The sequence below is a fragment of the Miscanthus floridulus genome, chromosome 7 (assembly GCF_019320115.1).
Source record: "Miscanthus floridulus cultivar M001 chromosome 7, ASM1932011v1, whole genome shotgun sequence".
Lineage (NCBI taxonomy): Eukaryota > Viridiplantae > Streptophyta > Magnoliopsida > Poales > Poaceae > Miscanthus > Miscanthus floridulus.
The window spans coordinates 79,852,162-79,866,318 of NC_089586.1; the positions used below are offsets into that span (position 1 = coordinate 79,852,162).

The 14,157-nt window shown below is 46.9% G+C and overlaps 1 pseudogene; it reads left to right on the forward strand.

The window, feature by feature from the left end:
• The first annotated feature begins 1,448 nt into the window (after positions 1–1,448).
• On the forward strand, positions 1,449–12,749 carry LOC136465709 (protein NPGR1-like; annotated as a pseudogene).
• Positions 12,750–14,157: the final 1,408 nt, after the last annotated feature.

Here is a 14,157-nt window from a genome sequence, read left to right on the forward strand (position 1 = left end):
CAGACATTGCAATGAAAGAAAAAAACTTTCCTGTCTGTGTTATAGCTAGGACTTGGATGTTCCGGAATCCTCTTGCCGAGCTAGAACGACCCATCTCCTATTTCTACTTCCAACACCTACACATTAAGTCTTAGTTACTCGAGAAAGACTTATTCATAGTGGAGATAGTCAACCTCCACCAGCAAGTAGCACCGAAGTGAATCCTTTCAATCTTTTTTGAGAGGGAAAATGATAATGAAAAAGGAGAAAAAAACGCTGAGAGACACATTGCAAAAAGAATCGCTTATTTCCATGTTGTAAACTAGTGAGTGGTACAGGAGTTATGTGGTCAGTAACCCTCATCCTAATAGGGACACCTTGATTAGTGAGGTCAAGAATAGGTTTCTGTGCATCCAAATCTGTAACCCAGTTGATGAATTAAGAAAATGACATCAGGTTGGATCTGTAAGGGAGTATATGAGCAAGTTTGAAAAGTAAAGGCCGGACTGGACTGATCTTGGAAAACCCTAATCTTACTGAGAAGTTTTTCTTTTCCTCTTTTCTAAGTGGTTTAAAGGAGCAAGTGAAGTATATGGTCACTGCTCAACACTGATCAAGTCTTTGGATCAAGTATGTTTAGAAAAAGGAATATGCATAGGAAATCAAGCAAGAGGATGCGCTAACACACAACAGCTTTCGTGCTAGTTGCTCAAAAAATCATATAAAAATCAAGCAAGAAGAATATCAGTCTATCCCAATCCCTGCCCTTGCGGTGCGGCTGCCGCCATCTGGCGAGGCCGCGCTGCTTGGGTTTAGGGCCACCTAGATCAGTGTACATCACATGGGTGGTCTATGGTACTTTGTCATTACATTTAACCTGATTCAAATGTGAGTTGTGGAGTTAATAGGGAAGTTTCTATTTAAAGTGCAAAATTGAAAGTAAAGAAAAACAAGTTTGGTGCAGCTGTGTTGGGCTGCAGAAAGAATCTGCATACATCATGTCCTGTTGGGAGTAAAGGTAGGATGAATGTCAATAGAATACATCTAGCTTCCTACCTTTGAGGTACAATAATCTGCATTGTGATTCCAAAATATGATCCTGCTTTTAGAAATTGGAATCATCGTATAGATAATTCATGGTATTGGGCTACGGCTGATGGTGCATATTGTGCACCATGTCTCCAACAGACATTCAATCAGTGTACGTGAAAATGCCCCAGCATTGTAGCTTTTTGTTATGCAAAGTTTTCTTCAATGCAAGTTGGTGATATCACTCATTCAGGACATGGCTATGGGCTGAAGGGCAAAGAAATGCTCGCCGGGAGGGCTGCCTAGTGCCTATTTTGTTTTAGTTAAAAATATGTTTTTGACAAAATGGAGTAAAAGGCTGTTATGCTTCATATTGATAACCTTTGCATCGGAAACAGCTTTGTTGCATCCGTCAGAGTTTCACTTCATGCTATCTTGACATGGCAGATGCTGCGGAAGAATGGAAAACCATCATAGACATAGTAGAGTCTGCATCAGTGGCAGATCCAAAGGGGGGGCTGGGGGGGCTCTAGCCCCCCCTAATGGCTTGATTTCACCACTAATCACTATAGCAAAAGCTTGATTTCACCATTAAATCTTTATGCAAATCAACATCTCCATTGTTTTAGCCCCCCTTATCCCGCATCGTGCATCCACCACTGGTCTACATGGCCATATGGTGTTCCTGACGATACTACTAAAGAATGTAAGCTAATGGACATATTACATTCAGCTCTAGAATATCTTCCCAAACTGTGGATGAGAAGTTGTTGTTTCGAAGAAGCCATCATTGCATATCGGAGAGCTCTTGCAAAGCCATGGAATTTGGATTCTGAAAGGTCCACCAACTTACAAAAAGACTTGGCAGTGACTCTGCTGTATTGTGGTGTTGAAGTTTCCTATTGGTCAGAAAGGGAACCTGTTAACCCCTAGGAACAACATAGAGGAAGCAATTTGATTATTACTCGTACTAACAAGAAAGCTATCCCTTCAAGAAATAAAATGGGATCTTGACCTTGTGAACCATTTGATGTATGCACTCTCGTTATCTGGGCATCATGAAGTTTTGGCCAGCCATCTAGAAATGTTGTTGACAGGAACCTATACCAGATCGGACAGATGGTATATCCTTGCACTTTGCTACAGTGCAGCCGGTATGGATGATAGTGCATTAAACATCATAAGGAATGGTTTTTGTGTATTAGAGAGAAAGGGAAAACCTCATATTCCATCTCTTCTTTTAGGAGCAAAACTATGCTGTTAGAATCCAAAGCATGCTTCCGAAGGGATAAAATTTGCAAATAAAGCCATGAAGTCTTTTCAGAAGTCATTGTTAAGTAATTTGCTGCTCTCCTTGCGTGAACGCATGGCAGGGATAGGCAGCACCAAAAAGGGCTCCCTGCTGTTGCACTGTAGCAGCTGTAGGGGCAGGCGCTGAATGGCTCTCCTGCCGCACTGTAGCCACAGCAGGGGCAGGCGCCAAAGTCAGTCCTACTGTTATATCTAGTCATTGTAGCAGCATGACAGCCTGATATGTCTATGTACTAGGATTAGATGGGTAGAGTTGTATATATAGTTTACCACTGCAACTCAGTAAAGAGAGAGTTTATTTTTTGCCATCTCCTCTGCAGAGCTCCGGTCAACGCTGGTGCTTGTGTTGTGTGTGTGCTCTGTTCTCCCTCCCTTCTTCTACTTCTAGTCATAGTGTGTGGTCGGCAACGACAGTGCGTGGCCGGCAACGGTGGTGAATAGTCGACTCACCTATGCCAGAGATCCAGTGAGCCAACAAGTGGTAGCGGAGCCATACAAGCGCCATCGCCGGACTAATCGCTGGCGATGATGGACGGTTTGAAAATAGGCGATAGCAGCGGTGCTGCTGTGGCTACCCAGCCACAACAAAAGGTCGTTGTGCACACAGTGCGGGAGGTCAGCGGCACTAGTTGGCCGACACTGACTCGCACCAACTATGGCGAGTGGTCGGTGACCATAAAGGTCAAGCTCAGAGCCCGACGGCTCTGGAATGCTGTTGACAAGGGCACCATCAACGAAGAAGATGACATGTTAACATTGGAGGCTATCCTCACTGCTGTGCCAGCGGAGTACAGGGAGCCGTTGGGGCGAAGAGCTCTACTAAGGAGGCGTGGGAGGCCATTGTGGCGATGCGCGTCGGGTTCGATTGTGCAAAGAAGGCGATGGCCTAGCTTCTGAAGCAGGAGTACGCCAACATCAAGTTCAAGGATGGTGAAGTGGTGGAGGATTTCTCTCTCCGCCTATAGACGCTCATTAGCAAGCTGAGGAGCCACGACATCACCATCGACGAAGAAGAGGAGGTCTCCAAGTACCTCCACTCTATGCCGGCAAAGTACATCTAGATTGCTCTCTCCATAGAGATGATGCTGGACTTGTCCACCCTCACCATTGAGGATGTGGCAGGCCATCTACGGATGGTGGACAAGCGCATAGAGCAGGCCACAACAATGAAGGATAGCGTCAAGCTGCTGCTGACAGAAGAGGAGTGGGCTACCCGGAGGAACTCCGAGGAAGCCTCCTCCAGCCATGATGGTGATGGCAAGCGCCGCGGCAAGTCTTCTTTGGAAAAGAAGAAGAAGGTCGACCCCAATGCCTACTGGCACTGCAGGAAAATGGTCCATTGGGTAAAGGAGTGCCCAAATCACAAGCAGGAGAAGAAGGCTGAGGCTCATCTGGCATAGGTTGATGATGATGATAAGGCCACTCTCCTGATGGCAACATTCTGTGCACTGCAGGGCGTTAAGGCCAAGGAGAAGGGAGAGGTGATGGCGGTGATAGAGCCTAGGAAGGCTCTAAAAGCTATCTACCTCGACGAACCACGCGCCCAAGTCCACCTCAGACATGTGGGCAGCGAGCAGGAGTAGCAGTGGTACCTAGACTCTGGCGCCAGCAACCTCATGACAGGCTCTAAGGCAGCCTTCTCTGAGCTTGACGATGACGTGACCAGCATGGTGAAGTTTAGTGATGGCTCAAGGGTGGCGATCTGAGGGCATGGCACCATCATCTTTAGGTGCCAGAACGGCTAGCACCGTGCACTAACGGATGTATATTACATCTCACAGTTGCATTCAAGCATCATCAGCATTGGCCAGCAGGATGAGCGCGGTAGCGAGGTATTGATCAAGGACGGCGTCCTTAGAATCAGGGACCAGGAGCAGCCCCTTCTTGCCAAGGTGAAGAGGTCCCAGAACTGGCTATACCTGCTCAACTTGAAGGTGGAGCAGCCGGTGTGCCTGGTAGCATGACACATCGAGGAGCCGTGACTATGGCTTGCCTAGTTCGGCCATCTTAGTTTCGACGCGCTCGGTCAGCTGGAGAAGATGGTCCGAGGGCTGCCCCACATCAAGCACGGAGGTAAGCTGTGTGATAGCTGCCTGGCCAGGAAGCAGAGGAGGCTATTGTTCCCAAAGGCGGCCAAGTATCACGCGGCGAACGCTCTTGAGCTCGTCCACGGCGATCTCTGTGGGCCAATCACGCTAGCCACAAACAGTAGTCGGCGGTATTTCCTTCTACTAATGGATGATTGTAGTCGCTATATGTGGCTGCAACTCCTGATGAGCAAGGACGAGGCAACGGAGGCGATCAAGAAGTTCAAGGCACGCACGGAGGTGGAGAGCGGTAAGAAGCTACATGTGCTATAGACTAATCGCGGCGGCAAATTCACTTCGGTGGAGTTCGCTACGTACCGTGCTGATTAGGGTGTGGTGCGACACCACACCATGTCATACTCACCACAATAGAATGGCGTGGTGGAGCGGCAGAACCAGATGGTGGTCGGCAAGGCTCGATCCATGATGAAGGCTAAGAGCATGCTGGCAAGGTCCTAGGGTGAGGCGGTGACCACGACAGTGTTCATCCTCAACCGCGCGCCCACTAAAGCCCTAAATGGTAAGACACCGTTCAAAGCTTGGTATGGGCACAAGCCGAGCGTCTCCTTCCTCCAGACATTCGGCTGCATCGGCCATGTTAGGAAGACAAAGTTGGTCCTCACCAAGCTGGAGGACAGGCGCACACTGATGGTGCTCCTGGGCTACGTGGAATGTACCAAGGCATACCGGCTCTACGACCCACGTGGAGGCATGGTCGTTGTCTCGCGCGACGTTGTGTTCAACGAGAAGGCAGCCTAGGACTAGAACAGTCCGGGCACGGGGGAAGCTATCGGCTTCACCAGCACCTTCATCGTTGAGCACTTGGTCATTCACGGTGGTGGAGATGCTGGAGAGGAGGTGCTGACCACTCCAGCAACAGAGCCGAGCACTCTGGGAGGGGTACCGAGCACTCTGGGAGGGGTACCGAGCACTTTGGGAGGGGTGCTGAGCACTCTAGGAGTGATGCCGAGAGGTCCTGCAGTGGTGTCGACCACTCTAGGATGGGTACCGAACACTCCTATTGCAGAGCAGAGAAGTCTTGCAGTGGTGCCGACCACTCCAAGACTAGGGCTGAGTACTCCTGTAGTGGTGCTGAACACTCCAAGAGTGGCGACGAGCGGTTCAAGAGTAGTGCCAAGCACTATAGCTAGGGTGCCAAGCACTCCACATGCCATGCAAACCACTCTGGTGGAACAGGGAACGCCATCGACGCCGATCGAGTTCGCCTCACCTCCAAACGACATCACTGAGTTCGTGGATGCCTTCCACGATGGTGAGGAGGTGCGGTTCAGCAGGCTAGATGACATCATCGGTGGCACAAGGCCCTCAGGCCTAGCGGGTCGGCTGCTCAATGACCTAGAGCTACTTCTTGTCAGTGCAGGGGAACCATCCATGTTCGTGTTTGTAACACCTCGGGTGTCTAAATATTAAAATCTGACATGTCATCATATGCATTGCAAAGCATTTGGCATTTGGTCAAAACTTTGATGTGCATTTATTAAAACAAGTTTACATTTGTGTAATGAGTGTTGAATTGTATTGTTTGACTCAAGTTCAAAGTTTGTCTGGGTTTTGAATTTTTCGAGAAAACCCCGCTTTTCGACATTTAAACCCTACCCTGAAAATCCATTTCAAAATCTAAGCATATTTTGGGGTTGGGTCCAAAAGCAAAAGTGTAGAGCTTGGCAAGTTATACAAAGTTTGTTTTTGGAGTTTTTCAAGTTGTTTAGAAAAATTTTGAGTAATTCAAAAAGGCGTAATTCGTTAAATTTCCCTATTCAAATTCAAAAGTTCATTTCAAAATCTAAACCGAATTAGGAGATGGTTATAAAAGCAAAGTTGTAGAACTTTTGATTTTGAACAACTTTTATTTTTGGAGATTTTTGAGTTGTTATGAAAATTTGAGAGTAATTTGAGAATTTTGGCGAATGGCAAACTTGTAATTACTGTGAACAATGTCCACCGCCGAGGCTACACCGCCGGTGACCTTCTTCGGCGTTCCAGGCGCGCGCGTGGACGTCCTCGGCTTCGCGCTGGCGCGGAGACGTCTCCTGCGTGGCTTCCTTGAGCTTCTGAGTCGCGTTATAAGAACCAAAACGCCGTCGTCGTCGTTCTTCTTTCTTCTCTGTTTTTCCAGTCATCACTGCCACAGCTCCGTCGAGCTTTTGCCATCGACCTAGCGCCGTTGCCGTCTCAGCAAAGCGTGCTCCAGCTTCGCCATATCTTTGCGCATCCAGCCAACCCACCAATTCGGCTAGTCTTGGTCAGGAACTCGAGTTGCATCGTCTTCTTCCTCGCGGCTGGCAATTCCTCCGCCGAGCGCGATTCGCCGTGGCCAGAGCTATATGGTGCATCTTCGTCCCTGGTTTTGGTTGATTCTGTTTTGTCTCGATGCTGTAGTACTTAATCCATAGCTGGTTGCTCATTTTGATCACTACAGTCGCCGGTACACCATCGCCGACGACGTGTTGCTCCGCCGTGATCACCGAGATCGTCGTCACGCCTCTCCGTTGCTTCTCCGACCTTGCTCCTTGGTTCAACGTGTTCAGGGTGAGCTACTGGTGCTTCCTTGACCTTTAGTTTGACCGCTACCGGTCTGTAGTCGCCGGCGTAGCGCTGCCGTGTCACCGCGTCCGCCATGGCCGACGACGAGCTAATGTAAGGCCGTAATCAGTGCTGATAGGGACGTCAATCGATGCGTCTAGGCGTGATCATTTTGTTACGTTGGCCGTCGCCGTTGATCTCACCGTCGACGAGAAATCGCTGGTCAGAGCCGTCGCTGCCGTGGTCAACGTCGGAGGTTGAAGATGACACGTGGGACCCGTTGTCAGTGACTCAGCGTTCAAATGATTTTTCTATTTTCATATTTGAATGAATAGTGTCTATTTTTGTTAATTTTGTGTAGATTTATTTAGAGCTCCAAAAATTATGAAAATTTTTGTGTGACCTCTCTATGATGTATAGTATTTAAGAAAAATATGAAATAATGTTTTTCAATACTTTTTGAATGTGATAAAAATTGCTCAATTTATTAATAAATGGATTTCCATGATTTTTCCAGGCTTATCTATTTATCCAAAAATTATGAAATTTGTTTTGCCACGTAGTTAACATGTAATGAACATGTACTAAAATTTTGAGCTCAATTAGAATAAGTTGATTTATTTCATAATTTTGAATTAAATAATTAATTCATAAAAGCAAATAGTAACCTTTAATGATTTAGGTTTTTGTTTGGACTTTTGGATTGAGTGATGACCTTGGGTCATTAGTGATGATGATCCTTGGCAATTGATGTATGTGTTATGAAAAAGATTTAGTTGTTGACTTGCAACTGTACCGCGAAGGAAAGTTGTATTCAAATTGTTAATTTTGTATCCATCATCGAGCATCATATTTAGTATTCCGCATCATGTTGAACATGGAATTGTTATTACGTGTAGTGAACGAAGGTGAAAATGTGGTAGTTAATCAAGCTATAGAGGAGGTTAATCCGTCTGTTGTGGTCGGATCGAATCCTTGTGTAACGTCGCAGGAGCCGGACTTTTCCGTCAACGAAGGCAAGCCCCGGATGCATACAACCCTACCTTGTGTTTTATAAATAAATTTTGCTTTTGCTTTCCATTACTGCATTAAGTAATTAGGAGTTAAGTAAAAGCCTAATTGTTGCATTACCACCCTTGCTATTCCATGTTTACCATATTACCAGTTTTAAATTCGTATATGTCTAGTTTTGCTTAGCTATGCGTAGAACGATGAAAGTCAGGTGACTACCTACCACCTACAAGTTATAAACGGAACATTGGTTAACTTTGTTAGCATGTGATATGGGAATGTGGAGTAATAAATCTAGACCGGGCGGACTCGGTGTGTGTGAGCCACAAGACATGGAGGTCTTGTGAGTGGGTTCTTTTCGCCTATGTCGATTAAGGCACGTCCGTTGTTGAATTGTATGAGGTGAGAATTTGTAGTACTAACCACATACTCCGGTAAGCCTGAACTTGGCAATTCTATTACGAGAATGGCTACTCGCGCACTAGGAGTGGAGAGATGGCGGGAATAGCGTGTACCCACGTGGCCATGGGCTGGAATGGTGGAGTACTGTGTTCTCGGGTGGCGTGGACCTATTCTTATTTTAGAGGATCTGAGGGTAGGTTGGTATATGTAGGTTGGGGATCTGCATATGTCGTGTGGTCTGGAATTCCCAGCTGGGTTTATAATCGGTTCGAATCGTCGTTGCTCCTCGGTTAAAGAGACTCAACTCACTGTTCATCATCGTAGAATTAATAACCGGAACTTGAATAAGGCTTGTGAAGGTGCTGGATATAAAGTTTCATGATCTCAGTGCGGATCGTGTCAGCTTTGTATATAATTCTTAAGAAATTTTCTATATAAAGAATGTTGTTAAAAGAGCTTTTATGCAAAAGAACTTTGATCATTGTTAAAGCTATACCTTGAATCCCTGAGCCTGCATTACTGAGTTTATCAGTTAATATTTCGGATAAGTCTTGTTGAGTACTTCTGTACTCAGGGTTCGTTGACCCCTTGTTGCAGGTGAGCCTCATGAGCAGATCTGTTTTGGATCGTGCTGCATGACTATCGTTCGTTCTGACGATGAGATGTAAATGTGTGATCCTTGGGCAGGATATTTATTTTGTGTGATATGTCTATATTAATTATGCCACTCCACTACTACTATGGTTTGTAATAATTATCGAACTTAGTTTGTAAGGTTTGAAACAACTGGTTTGTAAACTATGTTATCGTAAGACTTCCGCTGTTTTTACTCTGGTTTTGATATTTGAATAAATGTTGTAATACTGCAATGACTCTGTAACGTGATCCTGCTCGGAAATCGTGGATGATTCGGGGTTCCCCGAGGACACCCGACAGTCTTTTTAAGTTATTGGAAACATATGCATAAATGTCAAAAGTCGTTGGACAGTGACAGGTGCATGTGGGCCCTATAACTTAGGAGGTTCTGCCACAGTGTTGGCCGAGCGCGATGCACATTGGCGACGGGTGATGCTGGAGGAGATGAAGGTGATCGAGAAAAACGAGACTTTAGAGCTCGTCGATCCACCTCTAGGATGTCGTCCGATCGGCTTGAAGTGGGTGTACAAGGTCAAGCGGGACGAGCACGGCACCATTGTCAAGCACAAGGCACGCCTCGTCGCCTGAAGCTTTGTCCAGCACGAGGGCATTGACTTCGAGGAAGTCTTTACGCCAGTAGCACGCAAGGAGTTTGTCCGACTGCTACTGGCTTTGGCAGCAGCGATGGACTGGCGTGTCCATCACCTGGACGTAAAATCGACCTTCCTCAATGGTGAGCTGGCGGAGATGATCTTCATTAGACAACCTCCTGATTTCGCCGTCAAAGGAGCGGAGCAAAGGGTGCTCCGATTGCGCAAGGCGCTCTACGGGCTGCAGCAGGCCCCATGAGCGTGGAACGCCAAGCTTAACACCACGCTAGGCGAGCTTGGGTTCACGAGGTGCACAACTGAGCACGCGCTCTATACGCAGCGACGGGGGGAGGAGGAGCTCGTCATCGGCATGTATGTGGACAACTTGATCATCACCGGCGCGTGTGAGGGGGACACCGACAGCTTCAAGGTGATCTCGGCATGCTCTCCTACTACCTCATCATCGAGGTGAGATAGAGGAAGGAGGCGCTCACGCTCAGTCAGAGCACGTACGCCTCGAAGCTGTTGGAGCGGAGCGACATGGCTGAGTGCAAGCCGTGCGTGACTCCGATGGAGGAGCGGCTGAAGCTGATGAAGGCCAGTACTACGGCAAAGGTAGATGCAACACTCTACCGGAATATTGTCGGTGGTCTGAGCTACCTAGTCCACATGAGGCCGGACATTGAATTCATCATGGGCTATGTCAACCGCTTCATGGAGGATCCCCGAGAGGATCACTGAGCTGCGGTGAAGCTGCTGCTGCGCTACGTGAAGGGGATGGTGGATCAGCGGATCGTCTTTCCCAAGACCGGCGGGAGTAGGTTGTAGCTTACTGTGTTCAGCGATGCAGACATGGTGGGAGACATCGATGGACGGCGGAACACCTCTGGCTGCTTATCTTCCTCTAGTCGGCTCCAATCTCATGGTTGGCGCTGAAACAGAAGGTGGTGGCGCTGTCCACATACGAGGCAGAGTATATGGCGGTGGCCACAGCGGTGTGCCAAGCTGTGTGGCTGCGCCGGCTGCTGGACGAGCTGACTAGTGTGGAAGCTCACCCACCAGCACTGATGGTGGATAATCAGCCCGCCATCACCCTCACGAAGAATCCGGTTCTTCACGACTGGAGCAAGCACATCGACGTAAAGTTCCACTTCCTCAGGGACTGTATCGATGGAGGGCAGATCGTCATCGAGTTCATCGAAACTGGTCGGCAACTCGCGGACGTCCTCACCAAGCCGCTCGGGCGTCTTCGGCTCATGGAGCTGAAGAAGATGATCAGCATGGAAGGGGTTCAAGGGTTAGCAACAGGATTAGGGAAAGAATTGTTAAGTAATCTGCTGCTCCCCTTGTGTGAATGCACGGCGGGGACAGATGGCGCCGAAAAGGGCTCCCTGCTGTTGCAGTGTAGCAGCTGTAGGGGCAGGCGCTGAATGGCTCTCCTGTCGCACTGTAGCCACAGCAGGGGCAGACGCCAAAGTCAGCTCTGCTGTCACATCTAGTCACTGTAGTAGCCTGACAGCCTGACATGTCTATGTACTATGATTAGATGGGTAGAGTTGTATATATAGTTTGCCACTGCAACTCAGTAAAGAGAGAGTTCAGTTTTGCCATCTCCTCTGTAGAGCTCCGGTCAACGCTGGTGCTTGTGCTGTGTGTGTGCTCTGTTCTCCCTCTCTTCTTCTACCTCTAGCCATAGTGTGTGGTTGGCAACAACAGTGCGTGGGCGGCAACGGTGGTGAGTGGTCGACCCACCTATGCCGGAGATCCAGTGGGCCAACAGTCACGATATGCATTTCATCAGCATTGTAAACCACTTTCTTGGTGTGTGTTATGGACCTTTTTCTAGGTCGTCCACTTCACACTTAGATAAATTGAGATTACAAGATGATGCACTGAGGCTGCTGCAGGATGCTGCTGCAATGGCAAAGTATAATCCTGAAATAATGTATAGCCTTGCTTGGGAAAATGCGATGCAGCGCAAACTCAATGCAGCTGTTGAAAATGCAACAGAATGAAATGGTGATGGGTGGTTCAGTTAGTGCCTGGAAGTTATTAATTCTTTTATTATCAGCAGAATTTACAAGAAGCCGAAGCAGTGCCATAGATGAAGCTGAGAAAGATGATCAGTTGGATGAGGCTGAAAGCACAAATTCAGGCTTCCCGTGGACAATTCAAGCCAGCAGTGGAATCTTTTCGGGTTTTGCTTGCGACCATTCAAGCAAAGAAGGAAGTCTGGAAATCAACCACTTGTAGTGAGGTACAACCCCTTCTCTTCTTTATTAGACTCCAATGAAAATATCATTGTTCTTCTTCGCTCATTATCTACTTGGCCTTGACAGGTTAAATCCCTACATAAGTTAGAGATGGACGCATGGTTAGATTTGGCGTCAATATACACAAAGCTTGAGGCATGGCATGACTCAAACATCTGCCTTGACAAAGCCCGATCCATCGATTTCTTTTATCCCATTCCGAGTTGGTCAGAGGTAAATATTCGCAACTACCTGACCTGATTCTGCTAATATATTCAGTTATGCTTTCTTTTTACCAAACAAATAAGGAACTCAAAATAAATTATTGTAATGTTTTTTCCAAGTGTTGTGATTGGCTTTGGCTGCATTTGCTTCAGTTTTCATGTCCTCTGGACATCAAGAAAATGGGGTTGTCCCTGAAACTTAATAATACAGTACTACTATACCGGTGCTTCTGGATTGATATCTAAATGAATATCCAAGAGGTTGTTTCTGTTAGTTTTTGACTATTAAAGTTCGTTCGATGGTTCGATGTTTAAAACTGCTAATGCATTCAGCACCTTTGCAGGTCTTCAGTTGGAGGGTCAATCCTTGCACCAAGAAGCCCTGATGGCGTTTTCATTCGCCCTTTCGATCAATCCAGATTACGTCCCAAGCATGGTTTCTATGGCAGGAATTCTACGAAATCTAGGAGGGAACGGAACTCGTTATCAATCGCAAGAACTTTCTTGCGCAACGCCCTCCGTTTAGAGCCTACAAGCCATCGAGCCCGGCTGGATCTTGGACTTGTCCTGAAATCTGAAGAATCACTGCTCGAGGCTGCGGACTGCTTCCAGGCAGCATACGAGCTCAGAGAATTGTCACCGATTCAGGACTTCTCCGAGCAGCTTCCCATCATGCTGCATTAGGAACCCATATCTGCTACTTAAACTGGAGGCCCTACTTCTCACTCGTCTGCATGCGACCTTCTCTGTTCGCATATCCGCTCCTGCTGGTGTTTTCTTCTTTTCTTTGATCATCTCCTTGGCAAAGGCAACTCACAATTTGTTGATTTTATTGGCAAGGAAAAATAACTAGATTTCCAACTGCAATCCTTGACGGTTTTCCTATTTCTATTGACACTTGGCGACCAAGCTCAAGAAGAAGCAATCAAAGGATGTCTATCTTCGTTGTCGAGGGCGGAGTGGTTGAAGAACCATGTCGAACTCGGCTAACCCTATCTTCCGGGAGCCTCTTCTTTCAAAGGTAAATGAGCCGCCCTACTATCTATTAGTGGATTTCCTTCCTTCTTACTTGAAGGTTGTTATTACTTCTGGGCAACTTCCCTTCCCCGTGTGGTCGACTATTTCATTCCTCTCGAAAAAGAATAAGGGGCAGCTGACGAAACCTTCGTGTTTCCTTTCACCCGAGAATCATTGGCCGTAGCAGCGCTCATATTCGTTTCGCCTACGGATTTCCTTGGATCAACCCGCCCGAGCTTCCCTACCTACTGTTGTATTTGATTCCCACAACCCCACATCCTTGCTTGTTTTGTCATCACTGTCCTGGAGTCCGGGTGAACTCGTTTACATGAAATTGGTGGAATCCCCTGCCCTGTGTTAAGCATATATTGCTAGCGGACTTGCTTGTATCTTTGCTCGGCTAATACCTGTGGCGCATGACAACTGAAGACAGCGCTGCACACAAACTGATGATGACAACTGAGTAATGCGCTGCACACAAATGGAGATGAACTGATGACAACTGAAGAATGCGCTGCACACAAATCAAGATGAACTGATGAAGGGAAGAATGCACTGCATCCTCTATGCTTACAACGAACGAATGTGAATGGCACGAAGAATCCACTACATACTCTATGCTTACAACGAACGGTCTGCTACGGTATAATCAGTAAATGTCACGGATGAATCTTGCTACGGTATAACCAGTGAATGTGTGGCACGGAACAGAGGTGATCAGTTTCTCATAGGGTATAATGAGTGACGAATCACAGAGCTGATCAGTAATTTTATTTTACATTTCAAAAAAAATGTATCTTTTAAATTCACAAAATTGATTCAACGTGTAGAATTCTGATTGATGCCCACAACAAAACTGAAGAATACTTCACGCTCCTTTGCATAAGACTAGACAGACAATTGTTAGGCAGCTCAACCATAGAGACAATGCAATAGATCGAGTACTAATAGTACCAAAATGTATTGGCTTGCGCTGTATTGCAAGTCCTGAATGGCACTCTCTTTGGTTCTATGCGTCAGCTGTCTTACAATTTGCTTGTGTTTGGTTATTCAGTAATCACAGACTCTTAGATAG